We start from the raw sequence: 23,828 nt of genomic DNA, 5'->3' as shown, positions 1-23,828 counted from the left end.
ATAAAGTCAGATTTTTATCTTAAATAAGTAGAAAGATTCTAGAATGCTGGAACAAATTTAAAATGAAAAGAAGGGATAAAATTAGTCCTTAGTGGCAGTTATAGTCTAGATCCTGAACGTTGGCTGCACTTAAATAATAGAATTAATATTAAGAGGCTATCTTGTGTCTGTCTTCAGTGTAGGAGAATTAGCTAATGGGAAAAGCCAGGGTCGATCTAACTGAAATATTCTTCTCGCGTTGGTTATAAGGTTTCCACACATGTAAATACAAAACCAAGTCAAATAAATATGTATCCCGGATAGCGTTTTACAAAACAGAAGTTAATCTGGTGAGCCTCATGCATCGGCTTAATTACATATCGAGAGAAATAGCTGGAGATTTGGCTGGGAGTTGAGAAGCCAGAGGTGCGGATGAAAGAGTTATAGAGCTCAGGAGAGGTCCCAGTGGGAGGCCCGTGGAATTAGTCTTGGTCTCAGCCTTACTTTACATCTTAATTACTGATTTCAAAGAAAGGCTAAACTGCACATTAACTAATTTGCAGATGGTCCTAAATTGGCAAACACTGGGAATTGCAGATTAAAAATCTAAAGGGATTTTTTTTTTTGAGGTTTGAAATGGGGATCACTGAAACGCAGTCCTTTCAGTAATAATAGCTAGGATGATAATGGTGCCGATAAGCCAGAAAGAGTAGCTCAATTCTTTTGTGGGGGCGTCATGAGGAAAGGTGTGAGAGGAGACGGCTTCTGAAGACCTAGGGCAGAAAAGCAGATTGGAAACTGGGCGCACACTGACGCAGATGGGAAGAAGAACGGAGACCGGATGTTCTAAAACCCTGCAAAGGCGACTGCTGGGATCTGAAGTCAGCTCAGCCCACTTCCTTACAGAGGTTCAGAGAAGTGACCCACACCCCATCACCAGCATGCATTCGTTTCTTTGCACCCTTCCACTCCAGGAGTGGCTGCCTTTTACTTGCACATTCACATTGCTATGCAGTTATAAAATACCTTCGAGTCTCTAACCTATGTAAGGAACCGAAAAATTAAAGAACAAAACGAAACACAAAAGCAAACAAACAAAAAACACTATGGACATCTCTGTTTGCCTCTCATCTTCCGTGGCCTATGAGTGGTAGCAGAAAGCAGATGTGGTAAATATACAGTGTCAAAAGCCACGCTCCCAAACAGGTGATGGCAGGGTTCATGGGATGATGATAATTATCAATGTACAAACATCTGTAACAATCTTTAGAGAAATCCGGAGAGGATAGAAAGGAATCTAAATGAGTAGTTCTCGGCCTTTCTGATGTTGTGACGCTCTAATACAGCTCCTCGTAGTTGTGGTGACCCCGCTCCCCAACCACAAAATTCTTTTTATTGCTATTTCATAACTATAACTGCTACTGTTATGAATCACAATGTAAACATCTCTGTTTTCCACTGTGAAAGGGGTGTTGAACCCTAGAGGGGTCACGACCCACAAGTTGAGAACCACTGCTGTAAATGACGGTGGATAAAGTCAGCATAGACCATATTACCAAGATGTGAAGAACATCACTGAGTTCAGCATCAGCGGATTGGGAAGGTGGGAAAAGAAGTGAAGCTGAAACAGGGAAATCATTTCTGTAGAACTTGGCCCTCGTCTGTTGCCCCATCTTCAGCACTGTGTCCAGTTAGCATTGTCTCCAAATAAAGAATGCTTTATTACTCCCCAAACCGTGGAAAATCCCCTACACCCTGGAATGTGTCAAGTAGGTTCTGTACCCTTTTCTTGCAAGGTGGCAACCTCTTAGCTCTGGAGCCATGACAGCAGCTTACTTGGGTAGAAGAAGGAAAACTAAAGGTAGTTGTTCTTTCCTCCACATCAAGGAAGGGCAAATTGCATCATTGATATACAAGATAAGCAGAGCCTGCACTATACTTGGGCTGTGCAGTTACTTGAGGAACTCCAAGTGGCAGCTGATAGCCCTGAGGCAAGGCAGTTCCTCTAGGCACCCTTCCCTGCAACAAGCCCTGCATACCATGAGAACCATCAACAGTAGAAAGAGGACACGAAGACCCCAGACCCCAGGAGGACTGCAGCCTCTTCCGGGAGATCAAGACGCACAAAGTGCACAGGAAGAACAGGAGGAAAAAGGAGGTAACAAATATTCCCAGGGCAAGTTAAAAAAAGAAAGGCAATTGCAAACCCCAGAGAAAACCAACAGAATCCTGGTCATGGAAGCCACTGTCTAGCTGAAATTCATATCAAACGTGCCTTGAGTTTTAATAATTAGCAATGCATTTTAAAGGTAATCAGCTTGACTTTGAACATATGTTTCTTGGAGTGAGTAGCAAGTGAAGCCGAGAGAAAGGAAAGTGGCATGAACGGACAGCGTGGTCCAACAAACAAGAATAATCATGGCACAAGGAAACATCGATTAAACACCGATTTTTCAGATCTTCTCACCCCTGTCTGTCAAAATACGAAAGACTTGGTTACAATTGATGGAGATATGTTACTTTCCCAGTCTTAAAGATCGTCACATCCTGAAATAGCAATTGGGCTTTTCTTCTACAGCAAAACCAGTTCGCTCAAAAATGCCTGAGGCGTTCTGCACATTATGCAAAGAGACACCATTGAGAACAAGGAGAATAGACTCAGATATGAAGAGACTCCAGTGATGTAAAAAAAAAAATTAAAGCTACCATTAAAAATGTGGAATGGCTAGTATATCTTCATACTTTGAAATATGAAGGCAAGACAGACTTTAGAGATTTTATTGGTCAAGAAACGGAAATGTACAAATATCTCAGCTCTGCATGACATGCAGGGATACAGGCCAGGCAGTGATCCCCAGCGCACCTGCTGCACTGCCGGCAGCTGTAGACCACAGCTCTCTTGAATGGGTCAGGCCTGACACATGACAGACCCCCAACTGCAAGGGCAGCGGGGGTTTTGAGACAGTGTTGCAGCAGCTAAACTGACTGGTATCCCTCTCACTTCTGTCTGCCCAGGGTTACAGATAAAATCTGAACAGAGCATGGAGGCAAGGCGGTGCAATCGAAATGATCGCCCACAGATCCTAAGTCATTTCTGGGGCTGGATCTCAGAAACAGATTCTTGAAGCTGTACTGTGTGGGATTGCTCTAGTCCAGAATCCATTGTTGCCCCGACTTCGGGAAATAGTTTCTCCAGAAAATTCTATGACCCTTCGTGTTTTTAATTTACGCGTTGAACTTTTTCAGACATCGGAAACGACGAGAGGAATCTTGCTTTTGCAATAACAAGCTGATGTTATATTTAGCTGTTGTTCTCAGAATAAACAAGCCAAAGCTTTACGTACAAAAGCTGCACATCCTGTTTACCACCAGTAGGGGGAGCTGTAAGAACTCTAAAGCTCCCCCCACCAAGTGCTGAGAACAGACTGGGAATGGAAAAAGTTACAGATTAAATTAATCACTTCCCTACCTCCCTCTCCCCCGCCCCCCAAGGTTTGTTAAGGAGGAACAGTGAGTTTCTTGAAGAACATTGGGCTATTATATCCATTAAAGCAAGAAAGAGTATATTTAATTGTTTCTGGTTTAAGATGTCCCTAAAGTGATGTCTGCTTTGTTTTCTTCTTCCAAAATAAAAAATGTTGATTTTAGCCAGGCTCCTTTCCATTGACACGCGCTACACTTCTGGATGAGAATACAGAAAATGCCACCTTTATCTTCACCTAAGACCACCTGGATTCCAGGTAGGACCCTGAACCTCTTTCTCTGCTCCCCTCCTCCCAGAACTTTGCTACCTGTTGCTTCAGGGCAGCGTGGGCATTGTGAGTGCTACACTGACTGCAGCCAGTCTCTCACCTGAGCACATTATGCTTCTTCACTCTACCATCACCCGTTCAAGGGAGGGTTCTCTTTGGCGTGGGTTTTGTTCTCTCTCTACTTCTTAGAAGAAATGATCAGAATTATTTCTAAATTCTACTCTTTCCTGCTACTTGAATTGATAAGTTATGACACCAAGAGTGAGCTGAAGTGCTGAGAAGCTAATAAAATTTGTTTCTGTAGCTAAGAGTGATTTCCTTGTCTTTATATCTTTTCTTTTTTTTTTCTTCTTTTCTTTTTTTATTTCCTATTTTGTGTGAAAACATGGTTTTCTTTGATTTTCATGTGAGCTAATTAACCTCTTTGACATCTTAGTCCAAACACTTTCCAAAGTCTTGTATTTTATTTTTGCGTGTCTAGTCATGGATAAGATGCATGATTTAGAATGTAATGTGACATTTGATCCATATTTTGTCCATAGTTGTCAATGGGATTATCTGATTTATTGAACAAATACACAATAAAGATATTTATCACTAAGGTCATAAAGAAGTATATTCCAGTACTCAGAATTTTCAAAAACTGTGTTGAAAAATTACATTTACCAAATCTGTTATCAAATATAACTAGATAAGAATATTATCTTCTCAAATATAACTTAATAGAAATATTACCAGATAATTTTTACTAATATGTTTTTTTAAGTATAACTTTTAATTGAAATATCTCACAATTCTTCTTTCTTTTTTTAAAAAAAAAATGTTTCAACTACTTTGCACTAGAAATGAAATCTAATGTAGGCCTATGGAGTTTTAAAAGAAAACCTTGGGTCAACATATCCTGCAGGAAGGTCTAGATGGTTCTCCTTAGATGCAAACGGTGTCTTCAACATGGATACAGTATAAACAAATACTTTTTTAAAAGAAAAATGGATTTACCATTGCGAACCCACGCGATCAGTGATAGAGCTACATCTCTGTCTGAGTTCCCGGGTGCCAGTGGCCTCCAGATGTTATCTCAGCAATACAAATTGAGTTCCCTAAGATGACACACAGCTCCCCATCCATGAGATACCCCTCAGAGAACAGTGTGTATGGAAGGGGGGTGTACACTAAAGAGATTGCCAATATGATAGATCCATTTTAAGGGGGAAGATTTTTTTTTAATAAGAGAGAGAAAATATACAGCAGCACCTGGGAAGGCTCCGAGCAGATTGCAAGAGAAGTAAAGTGGACCAGCAGACTGGACATGGCCAGGGCTATCCGCAAGAGCCCAAGAGACCCAGGAGTACAGACATCACGGTAGCCAGAGACAGTGGGCTCAGAAGAGAAACCTTGCCTTACATTAAGAAGACACAGGCGACTCGAGCCCCGGGCTACCTTGCCAGCAAAGTCTTGCCCAACACCCGCAAGGGCCCACACGGGACCTCCCACGGGATCCTAAGACCTCTGGTGAGTGGAACACAGCGCCTGCCCCAATCCAATCGCGCGTAACCTGAGACTGCAGTACATAGGGAAGCAGGCTACCCGGGCCTGATCTGGGACACAAGTCCCTTCCGCTCAACTCGAGCCCCGGGCTACCTTGCCAGCAGAGTCGCCTGACACCTGCAAGGGCCCACACAGGATTCCACACGAGATCCTAAGACCTCTAGTGAGTGGAACACAACTTCTGCCAGGAGTCTGGTTCGAACACCAGATATCTGGGTACCTGCCCTGCAAGAAGAGAGCTTGCCTGCAGAGAATACTCTGCCCACTGAAACTAAGGAGAGTGCTACCCTCCAGGTCTGCTTATAGAGGCTAACAGAGTCACCTGAAGAACAAGCTCTTAACAGTGACAACTAAAACAGCTAGCTTCAGAGATTACCAGATGGCGAAAGGCAAACGTAAGAACCCTACTAACAAAAATCAAGACCACTCACCATCATCAGAACGCAGCACTCCCACCCCACCTAGTCCTGGGCACCCCAACACAACCGAAAATCTAGACCCAGATTTAAAATCATTTCTCATGATGATGATAGAGGACATCAAGAAGGACTTTCACAAGTCACTTAAAGAATTACAGGAGAGCACTGCTAAAGAGTTACAGGCCCTTAAAGAAAAGCAGGAAAACACAGCCAAACAGGTAGAAATCATTAAAGAAAAACAGGAAAACACATCCAAACAGGTGATGGAAATGAACAAAACCATACTAGAACTAAAAGGGGAAGTAGACACAATAAAGAAAACACAAAGCGAGGCAACGCTGGAGATAGAAACCCTAGGAAAGAGATCTGGAACCATAGATGCGAGCATCAGCAACAGAATACAAGAAATGGAAGAGAGAATCTCAGGTGCAGAAGATTCCATAGAGAACATCGACACAACAGTCAAAGAAAATACAAAATGCAAAAGAATCCTAATTCAAAACATCCAGGTAATCCAGGACACAATGAGAAGACCAAACCTACGGATAATAGGAATTGATGAGAACGAAGATTTTCAACTTAAAGGGCCAGCTAATATCTTCAACAAAATAATAGAAGAAAACTTCCCAAACATAAAAAAAAGAGATGCCCATGATCATACAAGAAGCCTACAGAACTCCAAATAGACTGGTCCAGAAAAGAAATTCCTCCCGACACATAATAATCAGAACAACAAATGCACTAAATAAAGATAGAATATTAAAAGCAGTAAGGGAGAAAGGTCAAGTAACATATAAAGGAAAGCCTATCAGAATTACACCAGACTTTTCACCAGAGACTATGAAAGCCAGAAGAGCTTGGACAGATGTTATACAGAAACTAAGAGAACACAAATGCCAGCCCAGGCTACTATACCCGGCCAAACTCTCAATTACCATAGATGGAGAAACCAAAGTATTCCACGACAAAAACAAATTCACACAATATCTTTCCACGAATCCAGCCCTTCAAAGGATAATAACAGAAAAGAAGCAATACAAGGACGGAAATCACGCCCTAGAACAACCAAGAAAGTAATCATTCAACAAACCAAAAAGAAGACAGCCACAAGAACAGAATGCCAACTCTAACAACAAAAATAAAAGGAAGCAACAATTACTTTTCCTTAATATCTCTTAATATCAATAGACTCAATTCCCCAATAAAAAGACATAGACTAACAGACTGGCTACACAAACAGGACCCAATATTCTGCTGCTTACAGGAAACCCATCTCAGGGAAAAAGACAGACACTACCTCAGAGTGAAAGGCTGGAAAACAATTTTCCAAGCAAATGGAATGAAGAAACAAGCTGGAGTAGCCATTTTAGTATCGGATAAAATCGACTTCCAACCCAAAGTTATCAAAAAAGACAAGGAGGGACACTTCATACTCATCAAAGGTAAAATCCTCCAAGAGGAACTCTCAATTCTGAATATCTACGCACCAAATGCAAGGGCAGCCACATTCATTAGAGACACTTTAGTAAAGCTCAAAGCATACATTGCACCTCACACAATAATAGTGGGAGACTTCAACACACCACTTTCTTCAAAGGACAGATCGTGGAAACAGAAACTAAACAGGGACACAGTGAAACTAACAGAAGTTATGAAACAAATGGACCTGACAGATATCTACAGAACATTTTATCCTAAAACAAAAGGATATACCTTCTTCTCAGCACCTCACGGGACCTTCTCCAAAATTGACCATATAATTGGTCACAAAACAGGCCTCAACAGATACAAAAATATTGAAATTGTCCCATGTATCCTATCAGACCACCATGGCCTAAGACTGATCTTCAATAACAACATAAATAATGGAAAGCCAACATTCACGTGGAAACTGAACAACACTATTCTCAATGATACCTTGGTCAAGGAAGGAATAAAGAAAGAAATTAAAGCCTTTTTAGAGTTTAATGAAAATGAAGCCACAACGTACCCAAACCTATGGGACACAATGAAAGCATTTCTAAGAGGGAAACTCATAGCTCTGAGTGCCTCCAAGAAGAAACGGGAGACAGCACATACTAGCAGCTTGACAACACATCTAAAAGCCCTAGAAAAAAAGGAAGCAAACTCACCCAAGAGGAGTAGACGGCAGGAAATAATCAAACTCAGGGGTGAAATCAACCAAGTGGAAACAAGAAGAACTATTCAAAGAATTAACCAAACGAGGAGCTGGTTCTTTGAGAAAATCAACAAGATAGATAAACCCTTAGCTAGACTCACTAAAGGGCACAGGGACAAAATCCTAATTAACAAAATCAGAAATGAAAAGGGAGACATAACAACAGATCCTGAAGAAATCCAAAACACCATCAGATCCTTCTACAAAAGGCTATACTCAACAAAATTGGAAAACCTGGACGAAATGGACAAATTTCTGGACAGATACCAGGTACCAAAGTTGAATCAGGATCAAGTTGACCATCTAAACAGTCCCATATCACCTAAAGAAATAGAAGCAGTTATTAATAGTCTCCCAACCAAAAAAAGCCCAGGACCAGATGGGTTTAGTGCAGAGTTCTATCAGACCTTCAAAGAAGATCTAATTCCAGTTCTGCACAAACTATTTCACAAAATAGAAGTAGAAGGTACTCTACCCAACTCATTTTATGAAGCCACTATTACTCTGATACCTAAACCACAGAAAGACCCAACAAAGATAGAGAACTTCAGACCAATTTCTCTTATGAATATCGATGCAAAAATCCTCAATAAAATTCTCGCTAACCGAATCCAAGAACACATTAAAGCAATCATCCATCCTGACCAAGTAGGTTTTATTCCAGGGATGCAGGGATGGTTTAATATACGAAAATCCATCAATGTAATCCATTATATAAACAAACTCAAAGACAAAAACCACATGATCATCTCGTTAGATGCAGAAAAAGCATTTGACAAGATCCAACACCCATTCATGATAAAAGTGTTGGAAAGATCAGGAATTCAAGGCCCATACCTAAACATGATAAAAGCAATCTACAGCAAACCAGTAGCCAACATCAAAGTAAATGGAGAGAAGCTGGAAGCAATCCCACTAAAATCAGGGACTAGACAAGGCTGCCCACTTTCTCCCTACCTTTTCAACATAGTACTTGAAGTATTAGCCAGAGCAATTCGACAACAAAAGGAGATCAAGGGGATACAAATTGGAAAAGACGAAGTCAAAATATCACTTTTTGCAGATGATATGATAGTATATATAAGTGACCCTAAAAATTCTACCAGAGAACTCCTAAACCTGATAAACAGCTTCGGTGAAGTAGCTGGATATAAAATAAACTCAAACAAGTCAATGGCCTTTCTCTATACAAAGAATAAACAAGCTGAGAAAGAAATTAGGGAAACAACACCCTTCTCAATAGTCACAAATAATATAAAATATCTTGGCGTGACTCTAACTAAGGAAGTGAAAGATCTGTATGATAAAAACTTCAAATCTCTGAAGAAAGAAATTAAGGAAGATCTCAGAAGATGGAAAGATCTCCCATGCTCATGGATTGGCAGGATCAACATTGTAAAAATGGCTATCTTGCCAAAAGCAATCTACAGATTCAATGCAATCCCCATCAAAATTCCAACTCAATTCTTCAACGAATTGGAAGGAGCAATTTGCAAATTTGTCTGGAATAACAAAAAACCTAGGATAGCAAAAAGTCTTCTCAAGGATAAAAGAACTTCTGGCGGAATCACCATGCCAGACCTAAAGCTTTACTACAGAGCAATTGTGATAAAAACTGCATGGTACTGGTATAGAGACAGACAAGTAGACCAATGGAATAGAATTGAAGACCCAGAAATGAACCCACACACCTATGGTCACTTGATCTTCGACAAGGGAGCTAAAACCATCCAGTGGAAGAAAGACAGCATTTTCAACAATTGGTGCTGGCACAACTGGTTGTTATCGTGTAGAAGAATGCGAATCGATCCATACTTATCTCCTTGTACTAAGGTCAAATCTAAGTGGATCAAGGATCTTCACATAAAACCAGAGACACTGAAACTTATAGAGGAGAAAGTGGGGAAAAGCCTTGAAGATATGGGCACAGGGGAAAAATTCCTGAACAGAACAGCAATGGCTTGTGCTGTAAGATTGAGAATTGACAAATAGGACCTAATGAAACTCCAAAGTTTCTGCAAGGCAAAAGACACCGTCAATAAGACAAAGAGACCACCAACAGATTGGGAAAGGATCTTTACCTATCCTAAATCAGATAGGGGACTAATATCCAACATATATAAAGAACTCAAGAAGGTGGACTTCAGAAAATCAAATAACCCAATTAAAAAATGGGGCTCAGAACTGAACAAAGAATTCTCACCTGAGGAATACCGAATGGCAGAGAAACACCTGAAAAAATGTTCAACATCCTTAACCATCAGGGAAATGCAAATCAAAACAACCCTGAGATTCCACCTCACACCAGTCAGAATGGCTAAGATCAAAAATTCAGGTGACAGCAGATGCTGGCGTGGATGTGGAGAAAGAGGAACACTCCTCCATTGTTGGTGGGAGTGCAGACTTGTACAACCACTCTGGAAATCAGTCTGGCGGTTCCTCAGAAAATTGGACATAGTACTACCGGAGGATCCAGCAATACCTCTCCTGGGCATATATCCAGAAGATGCCCCAACTGGTAAGAAGGACACATGCTCCACTATGTTCATAGCAGCCTTATTTATAATAGCCAGAAGCTGGAAAGAACCTAGATGCCCCTCAACAGAGGAATGGATACAGAAAATGTGGTACATCTACACAATGGAGTACTACTCAGCTATTAAAAAGAATGAATTTATGAAATTCCTAGCCAAATGGATGGACCTGGAGGGCATCATCCTGAGTGAGGTAACACATTCACAAACAAACTCACACAATATGTACTCACTGATAAGTGGATATTAGCCCCAAACCTAGGATACCCAAGATATAAGATATAATTTGCTAAACACATGAAACCCAAGAAGAATGAAGACTGAAGTGTGGACACTATGCCCCTCCTTAGATTTGGGAACAAAACACCCATGGAAGGAGTTACAGAGACAAAGTTTGGAGCTGAGATGAAAGGATGGACCATGTAGAGACTGCCATATCCAGGGATCCACCCCATAATCAGCATCCAAACGCTGACACCATTGCATACACTAGCAAGATTTTATTGAAAGGACCCAGATGTAGCTGTCTCTTGTGAGACTATGCTGGGGCCTACCAAACACAGAAGTGGATGCTCACAGTCAGCTAATGGATGGATCATAGGGCTCCCAATGGAGGAGCTAGAGAAAGTAACCAAGGAGCTAAAGGGATCTGCAACCCTATAGGTGGAACAACATTATGAACTAACCAGTACCCCGGAGCTCTTGACTCTAGCTGCATATATATCAAAAGATGGCCTAGTCGGCCATCACTGGAAAGAGAGGCCCATTGGACTTGCAAACTTTATATGCCCCAGTACAGGGGAACACCAGGGCCAAAAAGGGGGAGTGGGTGGGCAGGGGAGTGGGGGTGGGTGGATATGGGGGACTTTTGGTATAGCATTGGAAATGTAAATGAGCTAAATACCTAATAAAAAATGGAGAAAAGAAAAAAAAAAAAAAAAAAAAAAAGAAGACACAGGCATCTGAAAAGAGGGAAGCTGGGGAAGTGAGAAGGGCCAGGATGCTTTGAAATGTTACAAGTACTTGTGAGTATGGACTGATGGCCCTGGGAAACCAACATGGGCTTTAATATGCTGATAGAAGCCACAGGTAGGCGACAGATATCCCTTCTTGCCAGAAGTAAGGAAGTAGGGATTCCCTTAGCATCTAAAAACTCATTTGACAAAATCCTGAGGGATGCTGGCTCTTATCTAACCACTGGAAAACCTTCTACAGTCCAGCCTGTGGTTCATTTTTAAATATTTTACTGCCTAAGACCTGACAAACAGTACTCATCCTTTTCTTTTATCCCCTGTAAGCATTGTCTGCTTGAATCTGAAGATCTGTCTTCCTCCTCCAAACTTGGTTCTTTCTTCAGTAAGAAACCACATGAGGAAATGCTGTCTTCCAAATGCTAGGCAGAGCACAGTGGGCAATCCTTCTCTCCCAGACACTGTGCTCCACATGCAGTGAACTCTGATAGCCTAAGATCTCAGCTAAGCAGAGTAGTCACCTGGGCTTGATACAAATCTTGGCAACTATAAATGAGGCTAAGTCCTTTACCTAGTCTCTACCAATCTACCAAACCAGGATCATGTGTCTGATGAAATCAGGGCTCAGCCAGCTTACAGCCAGGTTCCCTCATCCTTGGAGACATTCCTCTGTCTATGATTTAAAAGGGGGGCATTTCGGTTACATAGCAGAACATTTCTGTTACAAACCCTTCATGCCCTTTCTATGGTAAAATCTTTACTTTCTTTTTCTTTCTTTCTTTCTTTCTTTCTTTCTTTCTTTCTTTCTTTTTTTTTTTTTTTTTTGCTTTTTTTAAAATTAGGTATTTTCTTCATTTACATTTCCAGTGCTATCCCAAAAGTCCCCCATACCCTCCCCGCCCAACCCAGCCACTCCCACTTCTTGGCCCTGGCATTTCCCTGTACTGAGGCATATAAAGTATTTACAACCAAAGGGCCTCTCTTTCCACTGATGGCCGACTAGGCCATCTTCTGAAATATATACAGCTAGAAACACGAGCTCCGTGTGTTACTGGTTAGTTCATATTGTTGTTCCAGCTATAGGGTTGCAGATCCCTTTAGCTCCTTGGGTACTTTCTCTAGCTCCTCCATTGGGGGCCCTGTGATCCATCCAATAGCTGACTGTGAGCATCCACTTCTGTGTTTGCTAGGCCCCAGCATAGTCTCACAAGAGACAGCTATATCAGGGTCCTTTCAGCAAAATCTTGCTAGTGTATGCAATGGTGTCAGCATTTGGAGGCTGATTATGGGATGGATCCCCAGATATGGCAGTCTCTAGATGGTCCATCCTTTCATCTCAGCTCCAAACTTTGTCTCTGTAACTCCTTCCATGGGTGTTTTGTTCCCAATTCTACTAAGGGGCAAAGTGCCCACACTTTGGTCTTCATTCTTCTTGAGTTTCATGTGTTTCGCAAATTGTATCTTATATCTTGGATATTCTAAGTTTCTGGATTAATATCCACTTATCAGTGAGTACATATCATGTGAGTTCTTTTGTCACTGTGTTACCTCACTCAGGATGATGCGCTCCAGGTACATCCATTTGCCTAGGAATTTCAGAAATTCATTCTTTTTAATAGCTGAGTAGTACTCCATTGTGTAAATGTACCACATTTTCTGTATCCATTCCTCTGTTGAGGGGCATCTGGGTTATTTCCAGCTTCTGGCTATTATAAATAAGGCTTCTATGAACATAGTGGAGCATGTATCCTTCTTACCGGTTGGAACATCTTCTGGATATATGCCCAGGAGAGGTGTTGCTGGATCCTCCGGTAGTACTATGTCCAATTTTATGAGGAACTGCCAGACTGATTTCCAGAGTGGTTGTAAAAGCTTGCAATCCCACCAACAATGGAGGAGTGTTTCTCTTTCTTCACATCCTCACCAGCATCTGCTGTCACCTGAATTTTTGATCTTAGCCATTCTGACTGGTGTGAGGTGGAATCTCAGGGTTGTTTTGATGTGCATTTCCCTGATGATTAAGGATGCTGAACACTTTTTCAGGTGCTTCTCAGCCATTCAATGTTCCTCAGGTGAGAATTCTTTCTTTAGCTCTGAGCCCCATTTTTAATGGGGTTATTTGATTTTCTGGACTACACCTTCTTGAGTTCTTTATATATATTGGATATTAGTCCCCTATCTGATTTAGGATAGGTAAAGATCCTTTCCCAATCTGTTGGTGGTCTTTTTGTCTTATTGACGGTGTCTTTTGCCTTACAGAAGCTTTGCAATTTTATGAGGTCCCATTTGTCAATTCTCGATCTTATAGCACAAGCCATTGCTGTTCTAGTTTTACTGTCTCTGGTTTTATGTGGAGTTCCTTGATCCACTTAGATTTGACCTTAGTACAAGGAGATAGGAATGGATCAATTCCCATTCTTCTACATGTTGTTGTGCTAGCACCATTTGTTGAAGTTGCTGTCTTTTTTCCACTGGATGGTTTTAGCTCCCTTGTCAAAGATCAAGTGACCATAGGTGTGTAGGTTCATTTCTGGGACTTCAATTCTATTCCATTGGTCTACTTGTCTGTCTCTATACCAGTACCATGCAGTTTTTATCACAATTGCTCTGTAGTACGGCTTTAGGTCAGGCATGGTGATTCCACCAGAGGTTCTTTTATCCTTGAGAAGAGTTTTTGCTATCCTAGGTTTTTTGTTATTCCAGTTGAATTTGCAGATTGCCCTTTCTAATTCGTTGAAGAATTGAGTTGGAATTTTGATGGGGATTGCATTGAATCTGTAGATTGCTTTTGGCAAGATAGCCATTTTTACTATATTGATTCTGCCAATCCAGGAGCATGGCAGATCTTTCCATCTTCTGATATCTTCTTTAATTTCTTTCTTCAGAGACTTGAAGTTCTTATCATACAGATCTTTCACTTCCTTAGTTAGAGTCACACCAAGGTATTTTATATTATTTGTGACTATTGAGAAGGTGTTGTTTCCCTAATTTCTTTCTCAGCCTGTTTATCCTTTATGTAGAGAAAGGCCATTGACTTGTTTGAGTTAATTTTATATCCAGCTACATCACTGAAGCTGTTTATCAGGTTTAGGAGTTCTCTGGTAGAATTTTTAGGGTCACTTATATATACTATCATATCATCTGCAAAAAGTGATATTTTGACTTCTTCCTTTCTAATTTGTATCCCCTTGATCTCCTTTTGTTGTCGAATTGCTCTGGCTAGGACTTCAAGTACAATGTTGAAGAGGTAGGGAGAAAGTGGGCAGCCTTGTCTAGTCCCTGATTTTAGTGGGATTGCTTCCAGCTTCTCACCATTTACTTTGATGTTGGCTGCTGGCTTGCTGTAGATTGCTTTCATCATGTTTAGGTATGGGCCTTAAATTCCTGATGTTTCCAAGACTTTTATCATGAATGGGTGTTGGATTTTGTCAAATGCTTTCTCAGTATCTAACTGAGAAATGATCATGTGGTTTTTGTCTTTGAGTTTGTTTATATAGTGGATTATGTTGATGAATTTCCCTATATTAAACCATCCCTGTATCCCTGGAATAAAACCTACTTGGTCACATGGATGAATGTTTTGATGTGTTCTTGGATTCGGTTAGTGAGAATTTTATTGAGGATTTTTGCATCGGTATTCAAAAGGGAAATTGGTCCGAAGTTCTCTATCTTTGTTGGGTCTTTCTGTGGTTTAGGTATCAGAGTAATTGTGTCTTCATAGAATGAATTGGGTAGAGTACCTTCTGCTTCTATTTTCTGGAATAGTTTGTGCAGAACTGGAATTAGATCTTCTTTGAAGGTCTGATAGAACTCTGCACTAAACCCATCTGCTCCTGGGATTTTTTTGGTTGGGAGACTATTAATGACTGCTTCTATTTCTTTAGGGGATATAGGAATGTTTAGATAATTAACCTGAGCCTGATTTAACTTTGGTACCTGGTATCTGTCTAGAAAATTTCCATTTCATCCAGGTTCTCCAGTTTTGTTGAGTATAGCCTTTTGTAGAAGGATCTGATGGTGTTTTGGATTTCTTCAGGATCTGTTGTTATGTCTCCCTTTTCATTTCTGATTTTGTTAATTAGCATGCTGTCTCTGTGCCCTCTAGTGATCTGGCTAAGGGTTTGTCTATCTTGTTGATTTTCTCAAAGAACCAGCTCCTCATTTGGTTGATTCTTTGAATAGTTCTTCTTATTTCCACTTGGTTGATTTCACCCCTGAGTTTGATTATTTCCTGCTGTCTACTCCTCTTGGGTGAATTTGCTTCCTTTTGTTCTAGAGCTTTTAGGTGTGTTGTCAAGCTTCTAGTGTGTGCTCTCTCTAGTTTCTTTGTGGAGGCACTCAGAGCTATGAGTTTTCCTCTTAGAAATGCTTTCATTGTGTCCCATAAGTTTGGGTATGTTGTGGCTTCATTTTCATTAAACTCTAAAAAGTCTTTCATTTCTTTCTTTATTCCTTCCTTGACCAAGGTATCATTGAGAAAAGTGTTGTTCAGTTTCCACATGAATGTTGGCTTTCTATTATTTATGTTGTTATTGCAGATCAGCCTTAGTCCATGGTGATCTGATAGGATGCATGGGACGATTTCAATAATTTTGTATCTGTTGAGGCCTGTTCTGTGACCAATTATAAGGTCAGTTTTGGAGAAGGTACCATGAGGTGCTGAGAAGGTATATCCTTTTGTTTTAGGATAAAATGTTCTGTAGATATATGTTAAATCCATCTGTTTCATAACTTCTGTTAGTTTCACTGTGTCCCTGTTTAGTTTCTGTTTCCATGATCTGTCCATTGATGAAAGTTGTACTGGCTACTTTTGTGTCAACTTGATACAGCTGGAATTATCACAGAAAAAGGAGCTTCATTTGAGGAAATGCCTCTATGAGATCCAACTGTAAGGCATTTTCTCAACTAGTGATCAAGGGGGAAAGGCCACTTGTGGGTGGGATCATCTCTGGACTGGTAATCTTGGTTCTATAAGAGAGCAGGCTGAGCAAGCCAGGGGAGGCAAACCAGTAAGTAGCATCCCTCCATGGCCTCTGCATCAGCTCCTGCTTCCTGACCTGCTTGAGTTCCAGTCCTGACTTCCTTGGTGATAAACAGCATTATGGAATTGTGAGCTGAATAAACCCTTTCCTCCTCAACTTGCTTCTTGGTCATGATGTTTGTGCAGGAATAGAAACCCTGACTAAGACAAATTGGTGCCAGCATAGTGGGCTATTCCTATGACAATCTGACCATGTTTTGGGGAGGACTGTGGAAAGACTTAGGGAATTTGGATCTTTTGGCCAGAAGATCCATTTGGTGTTAAGAGCTCTGTGGGATGTTGTGTAGGAACTTGGAAGATAATGTTGAGAACAGTGCAGAAGATGGAGGCCTGGCTTGTGAAATTTCAAAGGGAAGATTAAAGACTCTTTTCAGGGTCATTGATATTTTGATTGTGAAGATTCTGTAGTCTGGTTAGCTGGGGCTGAAGAATCAGCTGTGATTAACAAGATACCAGAACTACTAAAACAAAACCTTTGGATTACTGGGACTATTGATGCTGGTTAGCTGGAGCTAAGAAATTAGTGGTGACTAAGAAGAGACCAGCATCATCAAGGTGACATTTTCTGGGAAGTGTTTTCTGAGAGCATAGAGGCTGTGTTCCAGAGATATCCAAGGTTGTACCTTGTGCTTCAGTGGGACTTGGTAATGTGTAAGAGTCACCCAGGTGGTACTGGTTTTGAAGGCATGAAGGGGTCATGCAGAGCAGCTGAGGCTCGGCACTGTGAGAGGCCATGGAAGGCCATTGGTGAAGGTACAGCCTCACTTGAAGTTGATGGCCCAGTACTGAAGGGGTCATGCATTGTTTTGGAGATGCCAGTACCATGAGATGACCACCAAGAACAGCAGCAGCAGTGGAGTACAGAAGAAAAGCCGTGTGCTACAAAGGACAGAGCTGGAGAAGAGACCCAAGCCCTTGGAGGAGCCCAGAAGATCATGAGTTGGATCCCAGACATTGGACAGTTGGAGTTTAATTTTTGCTTTTGATTGTGACTGTGCCCTGATATTTTTCCCTCTTGAAGGAAGAAAATATTTTAGTGGACCCCACAGTTAAGAGACTTTTAATTGTAAAAAGATTTGGATTTTAAAAGATACTGGACATTTTAAAGGGATTGACTTTTAATGTGTAAAGACTGTGGGACTTTTAAAGTTGTTTAGATCTTGGGGATGAATAAGAAATTAAGGTTTGAGGCTTACTAGTGATGTGTTTGTGTGTCAAGTTGACAAGGGGACAATTATACTGGCTAGTTTTGTGTCAACTTGACACAGCTGGAGTTATCACAGAAAAAAGAGCTTCAGTTGAGGAAATGCCTCTATGAGATCCAACTGTAAGGCATTTTCTCAATTAGTGACCAAAGGGGGAAAGATCCCTTGTGGGTGGAACCATCTCTGGACTGGTAATCTTGGTTCTATAAGAGAGCAGGCTGAGCAAGCCAGGGGTGGCAAACCAATAAGTAACATCCCTCCATGGCCTCTGCATCAGCTCCTGCTTCCTGACCTGCTTGAATTCCAGTTCTGACTTCCTTGGTGATAAACAGCATTATGGAATTATAAGCTGAATAAACCCTTTCCTCCCCAACCTGCTTCTTGGTCATGATGTTTGTGCAGGAATAGAAACCCTGACTAAGACAAAAGTGGTGTGTTGAAGTCTCCCAATATTATTGTGTGAGATGCAATGTGTGCTTTGAGCTTTACTAAAGTGTCTTTAATGAATGTGGCTGCCCTTGCATTTGGAGCGTAGATATTCAGAATTGAGAGTTCCTCTTGGAGGATTTTACCTTTGATGAGCATGAAGTGTCCCTCCTTGTCTTTTTTGATGACTTTGGGTTGGAAGTCGATTTTATCCGATATTAGAATGGCTACTCCAGCTTGTTTCTTCAGACCATTTGCTTGGAAAATTGTTTTCCAGCCTTTCATTCTGAGGTAGTGTCTGTCTTTTTCCCTGAGATAGGTTTTCTGTAAACAGGAAAATGTTGGGTCCTGTTTGTGTAGCCAGTCTGTTAGTCTATGTCTTTTTATTGGGAACTGAGTCCATTGATATTAAGAGATATTAAGGAAAAGTAATTGTTGCTTCCTATTATTTTTGTTTTTAGAGTTGGCATTCTGTTCTTGTGGCTGTCTTCTTTTAGGTTTGTTGAAGGATTACTTTCTTGCTTTTTCTAGGGCATGCTTTCCTTCCTTGTATTTTTTTTTTCTGTTATTATCCTTTGAAGGCCTGGATTCGTGGAAAGATAATGTGTGAATTTGGTTTTGTCATGGAATACTTTGGTTTCTCCATCTATGGTAATTGAGAGTTTGGCCGGGTATAGTAGCCTGGGCTGGCATTTGTGTTCTCTTAGTGTCTGTATAACATCTGTCCGGGATCTTCTGGCTTTGATAGTCTCTGGTGAGAAGTGTGGTGTAATTCTGATAGGCCTGCCTTTATATGTTACTTGACCTTTTTCCCTTACTGCTTTTAATATTTAATATAAAATATTTAATATTTTAATATAAATAATCTTTATTTAGTGCATTTGTTGTTCTGATTATTATGTGTCGGGAAGAATTTCTTTTCTGGTCCAGTCTATTTGAAGTTCTGTAGGCTTCTTATATGTTCATGGGCATCTCTTTCTTTAGGTTTGGGAAGTTTTCTTCTATAATTTTGTTGAAGATATTTGCTGGCTCTTTAAGTTGAAAATCTTCATTCTCATCTACTCCTATTATCCGTAGGTTTGGTCTTCTCATTGTGTACTGGATTTCCTGGATGTTTTGAGTTAGGATCTTTTTGCATTTTGTATTTTCTTTGATTGTTGTGCTGATGTTCTCTATGGAATCTTCTGCACCTGAGATTCTCTCTTCCATCTCTTGTATTCTGTTGCTAATGCTGGCGTCTATGGTTCCAGATTTCTTTCCTAGGGTTACTATCTCCAGTGTTGCTTCACTTTGGGTTTTCTTTATTGTGTCTACTTCCCTTTTTAGGTCTAGTATGGTTTTGTTCATTTCCATCACCTGTTTGGATGTGCTTTCCTGTTTTTCTTTAAGGACTTCTACCTGTTTGGTTGTGTTTTCCTGTTTTTCTTTAAGGACTTGTAACTCTTTAGCAGTGTTCTCTTGTATTTCTTTAAGTGAGTTATTAAAGTCCTTCTTGAAGTCCTCTACCATCATCATGAGATATGCTTTTAAATCTGGGTCTAGGTTTTTGGGTGTGTTGGGGTGCCCAGGACTGGGTGAGGTGGGAGTGCTGTGTTCTGATGATGGTGAGTGGTCTTGATTTCTGTTAGTAAGATTCTTTCGTTTGCCTTTAGCCATCTGTTAATCTCTGGAGTTAGTTGTTATAGTTGTCTCTGGTTACAGCTTGTTCCTCTCGTGATTCTGTTAGCCTCTATCAGCAGACCTGGGAGACTAGCTCTCTCCTGTGTTTCAGTGGTCTGAGCACTCTCTGCAGCAAGCTCTCCTCTTGCAGGAAAGGTGCACAGATATCTGGCATTTGGACCTGCCTCCTGGCAGAAGATGAAGTCCTGAAACAGGGCCTGTCCCAGAAGCTGTTAGCTTCTGTAGTCCACACTCTCACCTGCGCAGACTAGTCTCAGAGGATCTGGGAACCAAGATGGCTTCCCCAGGTACTCTGCCAAAGCCCTCCTGGGCGGGGAGGACACCTGTCCTCTGGCAGGGAAGGTGCCGGATGTCTGGAGCCCGAAACAGGGTCTGCCTCAGAAGCTGTCCTCTAGGCACCTTGGGGGTGTCCTCCAACTCCTCACCCAGGTGACCCATGCTGGCGAAGACCAGAAGAGACTTGTAACCCTGGTCGGGCTGGGTTTTCTGCTTCCCTAATGCTGTCTCAGGTCCCGTGCGATTGGAATGGAACAGAAGTTGTGTTCCACTCACTGGTGGTCCTAAGATCTCATGGAGAGTCCTCTAGGGACCTTGGGGGCGGGGTGGGGGTGGGGGCTCTCCGCAGACTCAATGCCCAAGGTGACCCGGTGCTGGCACTGACTGGAAGGGCAAATCTTTACTTTTTAACAATAAATTGTCCTCAAGGCCATGTCTCCTGTGGCCTTCCAGGTTTTCAATTACTCTTCACTATTCTGAGAAGAAGAGCACAATACTGTCCATTTTGGTTGTGGTGGCTCTGTGTCACACTTCTTCTTTTCTCCTTTTCTTTTCTTTTCCTTTCCTTTCTTTCTTTCTTTTTTGTTTTTTGTTTTGTTTTGTTTTTGTTTTCTAAGACATTGTTTCTCTGTATAGCCCTGACTGTCCTGAAACTCACTCTGTAGACCTGGCTGGCCTCAAACTCAGAAATCACCTGCCTCTGTCTCCCCAGTGCTGGGTTTAAAGACATGCGCCACCACTACCCAGGCCATGATACATTTCTTGAATGAGATAAGGGAAGATAGAATGGGAAAATATGTTTTGTAATTTAAGTGGTCAACAAAAACCTTTCTGATAGTTTTTACACACAGCTCTGTGTAGATTGTGATCAAGACCTTTGCAGGCAGGCAGAGTAGCTGGTCTAAAAGTATGTTTGCTCAGCATGTCTTAGAACCAGCAGACAGGCAGTTATGATCAGGAGAAATAAATTAGTTAAGGAGCCCGCAAGTCAGATATACACCGAAAACTGTAGCCTAGTACTGTTTTGGGGTTTTACTATGAGTGACATAAGAAGTCATTTAGTTTAACAAAATAAAATTAATTGGTACTTTTTGGTGTTTATTCAACTGTTGTATTGAGTCTAGACTATAGTGGAAACATAGAAATAAATGGAGTCAGAGATTGGGGTATTGCATTCTCAGCAAGGAGTGATAGTGTTGGGCTTAGATATCATCATCTGAGATTTAAAAAAAAAGATGCAGAAAGATTCTAGATGTGTTCAGAAAGGAATGTTGTTTGAGCCCAGAGGGTGGTGAATTCGATATACGATGTTATAGATAGTCAAGGGACCAAAACTAATTACAAAGACAATTCTTACATTCAGAGAAATGTGAAGTGTGGTTTAAGCAGAGAGATTCTATCTAGAAGCTACCACTGAAGATGCTGTATGACTTTTGGAACCTAAGTTAAGAAGACAAGTCAGAGAATGAGCCAGATACACACAAAACTCTTGAGATCTTAAGAGTCCATGCATGGCATTTCAGTAGCAGGCGATAGTTCTGGGTGATACAGTGGATGGAAAGGGGAGGACGGGGTATACAAGGGAGATGGAGATGGATAAAACATTTTGAAATGATCATTATGGAAACCTATGGCTTTAAAATTTCCTGAAAATATATACATATACACTTAGTTTTAAAAGTAATCACAGGGCAAGAATGACTATACTAGACAGTGCAGGTTAATAAATAAAAATCTCAGGGTTAGTAAAAGGTAAAAAGTTACCCCTTTTGGAATTTTTGGCCAGTGATATCTCACAGAGCACCCAAAATTACAAATGATTTACAATGCTCTTGGTTTTCCTCCAGAATTGAGGTTAGAATCTATTGCCAAAACCACCACATACTTGAGTTATAAATTACAGTACTAGCAAGCTGGAACTAACCTCAAAACTTCATCTCTACTGTCAAGATTTCATAGTGCTGGTAGAGGCTCTGCAGTCTACTGAAGGGGAAAATTAACCATCCTTACCCTAGAAGCTACAATTAGTACTTGCCCTGGCAAGGCATGCCAGGGATTTAAGACCCACCCACTCCATAAGCTGAAACACACATCGTGCTAAATATCTGTGGCTAGACTGGTCATAGGCCATAGAAGAGAATCAACTACTGATATTCTTCTAAATGCACATGGTATTAAATCAACACTTAATGACTTATGGCTATATCCATACATAAGTGCATCTCTCTACCCACATCAGGAAAGCTTCCTTTTCCAGTAGATGGCAGCTAACACAGAGACTAGCAACTGGACAAAGAGCAGAAAATAGGAGACTCTGGAATGCCCATCCCTCAATGGTAAATATCTGTATCATACCACCTCTTCCCCAGGCTCATGGGTCACTGTGGAAGTGGGATAGAAAGAAGGTCAAGGAAACAACATTTCTGGGCACAACAGGAGAGTTGCACATACAAATTCACAGTAGTTGAGACAGCATGGATGAGATGAAAGCAGACAAAATCCAAACATGGAGGAGAAAGGTCACTGGGAGAGAAGAGTCGGTTTTCTTTAACGGTGTATTCCCTGGTAGGTTGACCACACTTCAGAGACAGGAATATATGGGGAGAACCCAGTGTACTTGATGAGTTAAGAGAGAGGAGGTGGAACAAGAGGGAGAACACAGACTGGGAGTAGTTAGGAAAGGGCTCTATATGATCAAAATAGATTCTCAAAGAACTAATAAAATAAAAATTACTGGTGACCCCAAAATCTAGGATACATGTTCATTTATATACCAACCCTATTTAGCTTAGAACTTTCCTTCAGTCACTACCTGGCCACCTTGGAGGCTGAAATGAGATATGCCATCCTCTTTATTGTGTCTTTCTTAAACATTTTATTTATACAGTTCAGCCCTAAGTAGAACACCTACATGCCTGTTTGTTTTCTTTGGGTTTTTGTTGTTGTTGTTGCTTTAGGTTTTTTTGTTTTGGGGGTTTTTGTTTTGGTTTGTTTTTTCCCCCTACTATGAAGACAGTAGCTAATGCTGTGTGCACAGAATGGAAGCGGGGGTGGGGCGGGGGATGGGACGGGAGGTGGGGTGGTGCATCCTTCAGAGGCAATCACTAGCTCTGCTGTACCTTTTCAGACTTTCTTTAATGTTCTGTGCCATTCCACCTCATTGGAAAAAGAGATTATCACTAAAAATGAATCTACTAAGGTTTTTGTGTTTTCCAAAACCCACCAGGAAGCCCTGGAAAATCTCAAGTGTCTCTAGGGGCTTTAATTCCTTTCTGTTGAGTCTGTTCAGGCAGCTTTGACTCTAGAGAATTCCTTGTGTATTCCGGGATAACTTACTCCTTCATGCGACTTCAGCTTGCTTGCTGCCTTCCAACCTGGAGATGGTGGGAAGAAACCTTAATGAGAACACTGAAAAATGTCAGCGCCAACTGTTCTTTTTAACGAACGCTGCTGGGAGACAGGGAAGGCAGAGAGCACGGCAGGTCCACTTAGGCCACACGTGGTCTTGACTCTACCGATGTATTCTGAACTCAGTGACAGGTGACTGCTTGCCATTTGCCATTCACTGTTTGGCTGTTGAATGAGTTTTATTCTCTTATGTATTTATAAAGTATTTCATTTCCTTTGTAACCTACTGGATGCCTGGAGTTCTGCGCTACAGTTTTGGTCTGCTGCTCACCCATTTTCGCCATAGTATCAATAATGCAAATTCATGAATACACATATCACATTGGAGGGGAGAGAAAAAGACGATGTAGGGTTAGATTGTTCTCTAAGCCTACCTTATTTAGGGTTCTGGAATGATTTAGCATCCATTC

At 41.1% G+C, this 23,828-nt stretch overlaps 2 long non-coding RNA genes across 2 annotated transcripts in view; one reads left to right on the top strand and one right to left on the bottom strand.

Moving 5' to 3' along the window:
* Gm41238 overlaps window positions 1-23,441 on the bottom strand; it is a 32,403-nt gene extending 8,962 nt beyond the window's left edge. The window contains exon 1 of the long non-coding RNA XR_874926.1: window positions 23,347-23,441. This is a non-coding gene — a long non-coding RNA (predicted gene, 41238). The remainder of the gene's footprint in view (window positions 1-23,346) is intronic.
* Window positions 3,504-23,828, top strand: part of 4930432J09Rik (RIKEN cDNA 4930432J09 gene) — a 49,515-nt gene continuing 29,190 nt past the window's right edge. Inside the window, exon 1 of the long non-coding RNA NR_045953.1 lies at window positions 3,504-3,719. This is a non-coding gene — a long non-coding RNA (RIKEN cDNA 4930432J09 gene). The remainder of the gene's footprint in view (window positions 3,720-23,828) is intronic.

The sequence above is a fragment of the Mus musculus genome, chromosome 14 (assembly GCF_000001635.26).
Source record: "Mus musculus strain C57BL/6J chromosome 14, GRCm38.p6 C57BL/6J".
Classification (NCBI taxonomy): domain Eukaryota; kingdom Metazoa; phylum Chordata; class Mammalia; order Rodentia; family Muridae; genus Mus; species Mus musculus.
The sequence above is the reverse complement of the archived record's forward strand: the minus strand, read 5'-3'. Positions and strand labels throughout refer to the sequence as shown.